Below are 11,836 nucleotides of genomic sequence, written 5' to 3'. Positions count from 1 at the left end.
CCCCACTGACCAGCGAACCAGAACGAGTTACCCCTGTAACGTCATCGGTGACGTGGCATCATACTTCTCCTCCTTGTTATACCCGGAGTGGCGAGTTAAGGGTGAACGCGCGGACACGTGTTTATGTGAGTTTTTTTCTGGGAAACAAATTGCACACATCAAAACTTTTCGCGCTATTCCGTACAATGACACACACACTTTCATCAGATGTCTTAATGTGAAATTTTTTTGGATGGCCCTGTGTACTCCTTTAAATCAACTAAAGACGTTAGTCTTGCCTCAGGCTTATTGTGGTTTCACAGGGGTTTTAATGCCAATTCATGGCTACCCCGGTTGATATCTGCTTTGGGCGTCACGTTGAGCGATGGCTATCCCGGTTGTGTGTTGGGTCCATGTTTAGCGTCACGTGTCTTGATGTTATTTTGCGTTGTGTAAAAATGTGTTTTGCAAAAATCAGGTTGAATCAAGACATACCTACCAATGTAGCTGTTCGAGTACGCACAAGTTGCTAATTCGCTAACACTACAGCGTTTATTTAGGACACTCTTTAGAAAACGTTCTGGTTTTGGCAGTATGGGCACTGTGAACAGATGAGCAGCCAGTGTACAGCACTGTGCACACTTAACAGTAACACGACCTCCGTACAATCGGTGGCCCCAGTAGAAAGTGCGCAAGGGTTCGCCACAATGCGAGTAGTAAACATGTAAGTCGAAACCTGACCATCATGTTTGCAACTCGGGAACTATTGCGCACTTTCTACTGGGGCCATCGATTGTATGGAGGTCGTGTTACTGTTAAGTGTGCACAGTGCTGTACACCAGCATTTATTCAGGCAGTGTATGCATGGTGTTCCAGTAACTGTCTAGAAAAACGTAAGCTGCATATATCTACAGTACATTACAGTACATGCGTTTGTCTGTGTTCCTCACCGTGATCGGCTAGTATACTTCAACCGAAATGCTTTTTAGTTTTATCTCTACTGTGCGATCAACGACATTTATGTATAGGGAATTTTTCCCATGTGCTACAAGTAACTTTGTCCAATTTTAATTTAAAGAAACTTCATTTCTTGAGTGAAACTCCACAATTTGCCAAGGCAATGTAACATTCTTTGACAGAAAGAGAAAGTTTTTCATATATGATTTATCCCATTCCACTACGAAGTACATTCCACAATGTAATAGTTGGGGTAATACAATGGTTAGTTTGCCAGTCTTCCTGTCGCCAGTCTCCCCCTCTCCCTGGCGATGGAACTCCTCAATCACAATCATCAAAATAAAGTTTCTCTGTGTGTCTCAGAACGACTGTTTTTGCATTGTTCAGCGATATTGTACTAGGGTGGGGGTGGGGGAATGTATTTAGAAATAGAATGGGGGGTAGAATGCGCTGTTTCTGACGGAAAAAAAAGTTACATTGCCATGGCAAACTTCGGGGCTCAAATGACGTGATTAAATTAATTTCGATTAAAGTTTGATAAAACTAATTGCAGTACGTGACCGTGTAATTGTATCGTTGATCGCATATTTTCCCCCAGCGTTTTTCTGTTGAATATTTTTCCATGATTTTTAAGACACCCTGTGTAGTTCTTTTTATATGCCACACTCTTTTGTTGCGAAATGTTCAGCAGCTACATCCAACTGTCGTGTTCGCATAGCACATCCGTAATTTGGATAGCTGAAGCAAAAAGTGTTCAAACTGTCAATTTCGATCTACGCGGATGACGTCTGCATTTGGACAAGCGGCAAATTCCGTCCGGCCATCCAGCGGCGCCTGCAACGCGCTTTGAACACTATTGAGCACTACCTCGCAACGGCCGGCATGGACATCTCGACTGAAAAGTCCGTGGTACTCCCCTTTACGAGAAAGAACATGCATCCCTTCCCTCTTTCAGTTGCTGGTGTACAGCTGAGGAGTGCATCTTTTCATCGTTTCCTCGGTGTCACGGTAGACGCCACTTGGGTGAAGCACATAGCGAGCTTAGAAGTCAAGGTCCACCGATGGATTGCGGTGATCAGTCATCTGGCAGACATAAAGTGGGGCTGTGCCACGGCATCGCTTTTGACCGTCCACCGGGCTTTGGTTCGCGGGTCACTTTCATACAGCTTGCCTTTGTTGAATGGTCTCCCACCTTCTTCAGTCCATAAGCTTCAGTGCCTCCTGGCGCGAAGTCTCCGAGTGTGCGTGAGAGTCCCTCGGGCGGCAGAGACCCATATGGTCATTGCTGAGGCGAAGGAAGCACCGCTTGAAGTTCTTCGCTACGGGGAGATGTGTCGGCAGCACCTCCGCCTTCTAGCTCACCATCGGTGGCACTCGCTAGTCATGAAGCTCCAGAGACGCAAGCACTGCAGCGTACACTCATGTGTCTCTCAACTGAAGACTAGTATACCTGACTTTGTGGTCACACCCATAGCTCCCAGCACTCCTTTTGTGGACTTTTCCGGCACCCGGCATCTCCCTGTCGATGCCTGGGCTGACAGGGAAGAAAGGCGACGTTGCTGCATGCGTGACGAAACAGCTCACTCTCGATATGATGAGCTCATGTTATGAGACTTCCACCGCAGTATTCACGGACGGCTCAACCACGAGGGAAAGTTCGTCGTCCGCCTTTGTCATTCCGATCTTTGTGCTGTTCTTTTCGCCCTGCAGAAAATTACTGACAGCCCCGTTCGCTCCTGGGTCGCCTTTACACATTCCAGATCTGCGCTGCAGCGTGCGGCAACTATGGGACTTCGCGGTTCCCTCGGCCCTGTGATCATTGAAATTCTGCAAGGATATAAGAAAGCAAGCGCACAGGGTCACTCTATCGTCTTCCAGTGGATCACGGGTCATGTGAGCATCACAAGAAACGAGGATGCAGATCGAACAGCCGCAGGCGCGCATCAGTACACCCTGCGTGTCCCCATCATCTTGTCTCAGGGGAATCGCCGTTACCTCGTCTCAAGCCTCACTGGCCCCAAGATGCACTCTCAATAGCAACATGACATCGCCACCCACTCTCTACTTTACTCCGTTGACCCCACATTGTCCCTTACTCTCCCCCGCAAAATGCCATGTTCCTTTACCACTGTCTTCCACCGCATGGGACTTAATGTGGCTTTTACACCGGCTTTCAAACACCTCCTCGGTGTCGGCGCATCCGGCCTCTGTTCCATGTGTGGGGTGCGCGACGACCTCCATCACATCCTCCTGGTCTGCGGACAGTACGATAGCGAGCGCGCCCTCATGGAAACTGCTCTGCAATGCGTCGATCAACGTCAGTTGGACTTCGCCAAAATTATCGGGCCATGGTCGGGCCCCTCACACCAGATGCAAGGTCTACGAGCTGTTGCTTAGTTCCTCTCCAGCACTCTGCTAATGGACGAACTCTAAAAGGTCACCTTTCCATCATTATCAGTTTCTCATCCCTGCCACAAGCCCAATGGGGCAGTGTACCGCCATAACGGCGGTGAATTACCCACCGCACCATCATCCCATTTCTGTTTGTGTGCGTGTTCAAACGTGCTGCTTTTGTCTTCTGTCTCCCATTTATCTCAACCAGGGTTGCGGAATGGGGTCTCCCATTCCGTTCCGTTCCGTTCAAGATTTCAGATAATTCCATTCCTTTCAATTCCTCGGAATGAAAAGGTATGGTCAGTTCCCACTCATGGAATGGCTTCGCAACCCAATTCCATTCCGTTAATTCCCTCAATAAAAGAAAAGGTCCGGTAACCATACTGGCAAGTCCAGAGCGCTTGAGGAGATTGACATTACCAAGCACGGAAAAAACACAAAGACAAGGTTATTTCACTCTTGACCGCGTGCAGGTGCGGTGCAAAGGGTGCGAGGGCAGAAACCAGCACGTTGAAACCAAAACTGCCACCGGGGCACCCCGACCATTCCATTCCCATTCTTAGGACAGTTTCCGCCATTCCATTCCAATTCCATTCCGGGCTATGCTAAATCTGGAATGATTCCGGAATCATTCCAACTCCGGAGTGGCAACTCCGCAACCCTGTTCTCAAAGTTATTATTTTTTCCTTATATACAGCGTGTCTTTTTTTAATACAGATTTTTCAGTAAAAAAACTATAAGAGTTATAGATATTCTGTTTTCACTTCTATCATCCCTGGGCCGGCAGACGTTCTTGGCCATCTGTTGCTCAACCGTCGAATGACTAATTACCTAAGAATCATTAATTAACTTTTAATTATAAAAGCTACAAGGTCGTCCCAATGAGAACATCTGGTCCCTTCGGTCACCTGATACCGTTGCCGTTTACAGAAGAAAAATGAGTTCGATAGATCGTCCGCAAAAAATTCGTGAAGGAACACCTTTTTTTTCTCTTTATTTTGTTCATTACGCATCTCCGGAGGCGCGTCTTTCCTTCACCCCTAATGTGAGAGGGTGAAAGAGCACACTATCGCCTCTTCCCAAGGGCTTTCTTGAAGGGCTTCAAGACAAACAAAAAATCATTTCTTCGTATTTTCCCAATTTTGGTCTGCAGTCCCAGCTGTGTACTTGAGTGCTTGGTGGCAAATTCTTTTTGTTTATGTTTTTCTTAGTTTCTTCCTTTCTTTTTTTTTCTTTTTGAATAGCAAGCCTGCATCAGCCTTGGCTGATATTTCCTCTTTCCTATCTTTTCTTCTGGTTTTTTAGAGAAACTCTATTGTCGACAGGCCTGAAATGTTGACAAATTGTTAACAACAGCACATTCATGTTGCATAATGTAAAAACCCCGAGACTAGGGAACACGAAGGGACAGAGACAACACGAAGTCTCAAACACAGCTGTGTTTGAGACTTCGTGTTGTGTCTGTCCCTTCGTGTTCCCTAGTCTCGGGGGTTTTACATTATGCATCATCTTCACCAGCTCGCTTGCTTCCTAGCCATTTTTTTCATTGTCACATTCATGTTGTTCTACGGGGACACAGACAGACAGAAGTTATGACACTGCGGTAGGTATCAAGACGACTTGGGGTTGTCTTTCCGTTTCTCCCAATACCTAATTCTAGTGCATTTTTACATTGTTTTCTCTGTTGGCAGTTATTAACCATTCTGATTGATTGATTACGAAAAAGAAAATACTCGAGAACATTTGCTGCATTCTACCATTCTATTTCACAATGTGTAATTGGCTTCTACGTATTACATGAATAACAAAACAAAGAGACTGAAAGGCACACACGCTTTTGATTTTCATGCATTCTTTACATGGTTACATTTCTGCAGATAACAGACGTTTTTTTTTTTTCCTTTTTCTTTCTTTTTTCTCTACTAGACCTGGAGTAGCTTGTCCAGCGGTGAGCAGGCTCACATCTAAATTTTTTCTCCTACCATTATCATCATCATCATCATTTGATCTACTCTACTCTCTTGTACTCTACTTGGAGTACATTAGCAATGTGGTACTTTGTGCTGTACTTAAAGGGACTATCGCGTCTGTCCCGGTCGATTCCGCAACTATAGTGCCGTTTTATTCCGCGTTCATCACTCCGATCAATAACGCCGAAAATCCGATGCGAATTGGTGGCGCTGTTCCTGCGCAATTTGATGCAACACATGGCAAGAGTAGACGACACACATTGAGAGTATTCCGCTCTCTGGAAACGTCACCCGAACAAGGCCAATCATTGAGCGCCCTTTGGCGCGGAGGAGAACAAATAGGGAGCGGCTGGAGGGACCTTGGTGGCCTTGGCGACCGACTGGCGGCCGGGCGAGCCGGAATACTATAGAATACTAGGGGACGGCGTCTGCTCTGTGATCGGCTTGCGGAATGTTGTTTCTGGTTAGAGTCGGGCGTGTTCGTACAGCCATTAGCGTAATGGTTCGTGCAGCCATTAGCATGCGTTTCATGCAACATGGTCACGTCGGAAAACTCACACTGGTAAGCAAAAGTCGGCGTATTTACCGAGGACTTTTCGCTTATAGTATATTGCGATGCGACCGCCAAGCAGACGACCTCGGAGACAATATCGCCTGCGCTGAGATCGTGTGCCTGGCTTACGTCATCACGGTGTTAGCTGCAGAGGGAGTGCGTATCTTTAAATCTCGTTGACGATAAAAGCGCTAACGAACAGAACATAGAACATTCTATGTTGTGTCGTCTGTGCTCGTCTTTTTAGCGCTTTTATCCTCAATGAAATGTACCAACAAGCCCAATTGAATGTTTTAGTGAACTTTAAAACTCGTTCAGTTAATATGTAAGCTGTTTTCGGAATAGAAACTTGGCCAAGTTGACTGCGAAACGGTGGCGAATATTACCGTATCGATCTCATACATACGTTCCCGGATGCGATAGTTCCTTTTAGGGTACTACTTATTAGAGCCCCTGCACTGTTTACTACTGTTGTGAACGCAAACACAGTCGCACGCCCATACAAAAATGCGCATGTTTCTCATCGTGCAGACGACGTTGTAAACATAATAAATGGGAACTGAAAAGAAGAACTTTTAACCTATCAGCTGCGTATGTGATTATGCTTTCGTGAAGCGGTAATGAAATATTGTTTCACACATTTTTTACGGCTTCACAAGCGACAAAACGCGTACATACATCACATGTGCCTTTGCGTTTTCCATACTCTCTTTTCAGAATGGAGATGGTGTGGCTGCTCTTAGTGCTGCTTTTTCGTGCAGAAGCTGGGATGAGACGCGGTGGAGGTAAGAAATATCCCAGTACTAGTACTCGCATCATATGTTTAAATTGACCTTCCTCGTCCAACAATTGGCGCGGAAATACAGCTAAAATGTGTTCCGAATTGTACTTAGGCTGCCCCGAAAAACATCGCACAGAGCATATTGCCATCACCGCATAACATAATAATAAACTAATAATAAAGCTAATAATTGGAGCAAAGACCGTATGACTAAACCACGTAGGAACGACATGCTTTGATGTTTCAAGCTTCTCGGTGTACTGAGCAGAAGCGATCTCAAGCAGCACAACACCTTTGCCTAGTATTGGTTAGCTACTGGTCCAATGTTGGTCCAGTATTGAACCAGAATTGAGGGTATCCAGCCAAGATTATTGTGCTGCTTGGGTAGCGTAGCCATTATATTTTGGAATGGGATTCTGGGAACATTACATGGGGAGGAGGATTTCAATCCCAGTTTTCCCTTTCCTAAATGCACTACCAAAGTACTAGTTCGGGGGAGCTTCAAACCCCCTCCCCCGAGATGATCTGACAGCATGCGATAGGCCGGCCGGGCCGGTTGACGGCATGCAAGGAATCACCCGATGGGCACCTTCACCCTCTTCCACTCTTTGAGTTTGAGTTTGAACTTGATTATAGAAAAAAAAAAAAAAACGGAAGACATTGAATTCGTCACCTGACGAATTCTGCTACTCCCACAAAGGAAATGAAATTACCCTCTTTTACACCTCCACACGGCAAACTTAATACATTAAACGAAATGGCAGTAGCTTCACCTCCTAACCAACCATTCATTCACCTCCTAACTAGGAGGCGTATGCTTTTTCTATGTCCTGCATAATTGTCACAACAATGGCGTACGCCTCCTGTTTCCAACAAATCGGGGCAGAGAACGATGTCATTCGAGATGATGGTTGGTTACAGTCTTAAAAATGAACTTCACCGCATAGCACGCTCCTAGCCAACAATCAACTGGTATAATATCGCTATGTGCCCTGATTTGTTCAAAACGGTAGGCGTACGCCTTTTTTGTGACACTTATGATGTTCATAATTGTCACAAAAATGGCGTACGCCTCCCGTTTTCAGCAAATCAGGGCAGATAACGATATCATTCGAGATGATGGTTGGCTAGGAGCGTGCTGTGCGGTGAAGTTCATTTCTAAGAGTGTAGGCGGTGAAGTTGATGTAATGTGATGTGATAAAGCAAAAAATGGGGATGTGAGTTTCCACGAAGTCGAACTGTCACAGAAAGTACAAACAGATGATGAGATGATGAGAAAACAAAGAGATAATGACCAGAGAAGAACTGAACTGAAGAACTGGTGAAGTTACTGCCATTCCGTTTAATGTACTACGTTTGCCTGTGCTACTCTTACGTGCCTGTGCATTGGGCTACGTTGGCTATATTTCGGGACCTTCGAAAAAGGGCATTCTACACTCTAAAAATAGATTTGGCGGCAGGTCGTTGCGTGTTATTGCCGAGCGGTGTGCCTGTCCGTGTGGTGGCATGCTGTTCTGGGGAGGACTAAAGCCACTGGACTGGGGAAGTACTGTCATCCTCTGATCTTCGCCGCAGCGACGTTGGAGCAACAATGACGGCCGTAGGATGCCAACACATGCGGCGGCCGCCATTGTTGCACTAAGGTCGATGCGGGAAAGGGAAAGCATGGCGTTACTTTCCACAATACAGTGACTTTAGGGAGGACGGAATGTTGTGCGTCATGTAAGCCTACTTCACAGGGAGCTGTGCCGACACGTGCACTCTTAGAAATGAACTTCACCACATAGCACGCTTCTAGCCAACCATCACCCCGAATGACAACGTTCTCGACCCTGATTTGTTGAAAACGGGAGGAGGAGCCTATTTTGTGCTCATTATGCACGGCACAAAATAGGCTCCTCCTCCCGTTTTCAACAAATCTGGGGCGAGAACGTTGTCATTCGGGGTGATGGTTGGCTAGGAGCGTGCTATATGGTGAAGTTCATTTTTAAGAGTGTGGCTAAAGCGCTCGAGGAAACCCCAGGGAAAACACCCAGGCAGCACAGCCGGTACTGGGATTCGAGCCGGGCTCATCTCCCGAAGCGTCCGGGGGTCCGTATGTCTTGACGCCCCTCAACTTCTGTCTCTCTCCTTCCCCGTCTCGGGTTCCGCCTCTCTCATCATGCACCAGCTTGTCAGCGCCCTGTCACTTCTTTCGATCAACTTCTGTCGCCACGTACGGTGTACTTTAACTACCGAAAAAGGAGTTACTGCTCACTCTTAGTTTTAAGAGTGTAATACTTCAAATGACCCTATAGATAGTGATGTGGCATGCTGCCCAAGGATGGATCCCTCCTCAGAAAAACATCCAGATCCGCCCTTGGGCACCTCCCGCACTCAGAAGACAGGGCTTCACTGTAAAACACTCTCTATGCCAACCATCATACCCGAACAGCATTGGTCTCTCACCTGATTTGTTGAAAGGGGGAGGCGTATAGGCCGCTTTGTGACACTTATGCAATGGGGCAGTGTACCGGCCGCCATACAGCGGCAGTGAATGACCCACCACATCATCAGTATGTGTGCGTGTGTGGACCAGCGGCATGGCAGGGCAGGTTAAGGCGTCCCGCTGGTTGGTGGCAGCCAAGGTCGTGCTGAAGACTGGGAGGTAGTGGGTTCGAATCCTATATACCACCGGCTGTGCTGTCTAAGGTTTTCCCTGCGTTCTCCGAAGACTTTCCAGACGGATGTCGGCACTGTTGCTCTTGAAGTCGGCCCAGGACACATGCTAACCCCCTGTCCCACACTCCTTCTAGCTGTTCTCTCTCCATCCGTCCACATCGCCACCGTTGCTTCGCGGCGCTAATACGGATTAAAAAAAGCGTGTGTATGGCACTTAATGCTGTTACGCTAATTGTCACAAAATGTAGGCGCGATAGCACTATCACCATCCGCAGCGGCTGGCCTCCAGTCTGTTATGGGGTGAAGTACTACGTGTTTAGAAATAATGTACATCAAAACGTGTCCTAAAAAGAACACTGCGGGGGGAGGGGGGGAGGGATTCGAGCGGTCTGCCCGCCTCGTTTGGTGGCACGTTGCTCGGGAAGGGATCAAAGGGTGTATAGGGGTAGAGGATGGCTCACACGCACGGTCCAACGGTCCAACGGTTGCACGAATGTGATACTTTAAAAGATGAAAGTCACTGAAAAGGTTAGCCAGCTGTTGGGATCGAACCCACATCTTCTGGATTACCGGTCCAGGGCCCTACCAATTGAGCTAAGCTAACACGCCTCTCCAGTGACTTTCGGGGTGCGTCATCTGAAGGGACGACAAACCAGCCACTCACTCTCACTCACCCTCCTTTCACTCTTACATTTTTTGCTCACTCATACACACATTCATACGACGGAAATCGACGCAAGCGGCACCTGTTGAACAAGAGAGAAACTGATGTTCTGAGGCTGGATTAGCATAGAAGGAACAGATACGAACAAAGCCTCAAATGCCTAAGAAATCAACGATGAAAGATGAAAGTCACTGAAAAGGTTAGCCAGCTGTAGGGATCGTACGCTAACCTAACGGTAACGGTAATCCAGAAGATGTGGGTTCGATCCCTACAGCTGGCTAACCTTTTCAGTGACTTTCATCTTTCATCGTTGATTTCTTAGGCATTTGAGGCTTTGTTTGTATCTGTCCCTTCTATGTTGTTCCAGCCTCAGAACATCAGTTTCTCTCTTGTGATACTTTATTTTGGGATAAGGGACACTGCGGCACTGATGTCTCACCGTTCATTATTCCAGATCCTACCAAGTGTCCCTCGACCATCAGTGGCTTCCAGTGCGTGCGTTTGCTGTTCTACGATAACTGTGAAACCAACGAAGATTGCAAGCATCTCTGTTGTCGCAATGATTGCAGGAACTTTTGTTCTGAAACGTTTACAAATATGACCTCGGGTTAGTGTATAGTTTACGTGTCTGCTGATAATTCTGTTCATCGTAATCATGATCAATGTGTCACACTGCTGTCGCTGTGCTGTGGGGGTTACGAGCCTCGTCAGTGACGTATCCCTTTCGCTCCTAACCTCCACTTCCTGTTCCTCCGGAAATGAATCAATGAAACAAATAAAAAAAATATAAAAAGTATGGGAAGACGTGAACAGGAAACTAGAAATTAGCTGTGGTCTTGCTTTGCGCTGCTTCTTACGGAGAAGTGGGTACAAAGGCAGTAGATGCTTTTCTACATCATTTCGGAATCTTCACCAGACCAAAGGAAAAAGAGGGGGACAGGTCAGCCAAACGGGACGTCGGCTTGCTATTCCATAAAGAAAAAAGAAAAATTAAAGAAAGAAGAATAAAATAAATAAAAAAGAACAGAAAATAATTAGGAAATAGAAAGGATAGACTAACAAACGGTGAAAGATGGATGAGATTGATTACACAAGAAGATGACTTTAAAAGAAAAGCATGCGGTTAATGCGTTGAGGGAAAGAGTGGGGCACTGAAGAATGGGATTGCACGACTGGAGTTCACAGGCTGTCCATAAGACCTGAATCGCCCAAGAAAATCAAAACTGCTTTGGTCACAGACCGTTGTGTGTCATGTTGCACTGGGCCGAGAGCCGAGTGGCCAGAAAAAAATCTGTGCACCGCAGCTCGAGTACGCGTCGTCTGAGCGCGGCTCGAGGGGTGTCGAATATGTGACAGTCGATGAGAAGATGTTGAACATCAGCTTCAACAGCGCAAGTGGGGCGTCTGGGCGAGCGGAGACGACCCATTTTACAGAGAAGCAGAGGTCTCCTGGCGGCATTAAGTCGTAGTCGGTGTAGAATGGACGCCTCTCGACGCGAGCAGTGGTGTGTGACAACGAAATCCATCGACGGGCCGATAGACTGGAGATGATCGTTCAGTCGGACAGCGTCCTCTAGCGTCCACGGGAAAGCTAGTACCGTAAATAAGTAGAGAACGCTTTGGTGTCTACTGTTTTTGGGTGTTATTTGCTCTTCGGGGACCTGAGTTTTCCATCCTTGCTACAGCATCTAGTTGTTCCACGGATAGTATTTTGTGACGGATTGGGGTGAATTCACAATTCGCTTCTTGAATTTCGGAGAAAAAAAGGAAATTGCTGAATTTCAAGAAAGAAAATTCATTTTCCCGCAATATTAAAGCTGGCAAAGGTTCCTTAAACGTACACACTATTGACTCCATATGTATCAGGCAAGTATAGA

The 11,836-nt window shown here is 46.7% G+C and overlaps 1 long non-coding RNA gene across 1 annotated transcript; it reads left to right on the top strand.

Annotated features, from left to right (window-relative positions):
• The first annotated feature begins 6,526 nt into the window (after positions 1 to 6,526).
• LOC135392796 (uncharacterized) lies at positions 6,527 to 10,755 on the top strand. Its single transcript, XR_010422224.1, has 2 exons — positions 6,527 to 6,638; positions 10,414 to 10,755. It is a non-coding gene; the product is annotated as an uncharacterized LOC135392796 (long non-coding RNA).
• Positions 10,756 to 11,836: the final 1,081 nt, after the last annotated feature.

Source organism: Ornithodoros turicata, chromosome 4 (genome assembly GCF_037126465.1).
Source record: "Ornithodoros turicata isolate Travis chromosome 4, ASM3712646v1, whole genome shotgun sequence".
Lineage (NCBI taxonomy): Eukaryota > Metazoa > Arthropoda > Arachnida > Ixodida > Argasidae > Ornithodoros > Ornithodoros turicata.
This window is presented reverse-complemented; position numbering and strand designations above follow the sequence as displayed.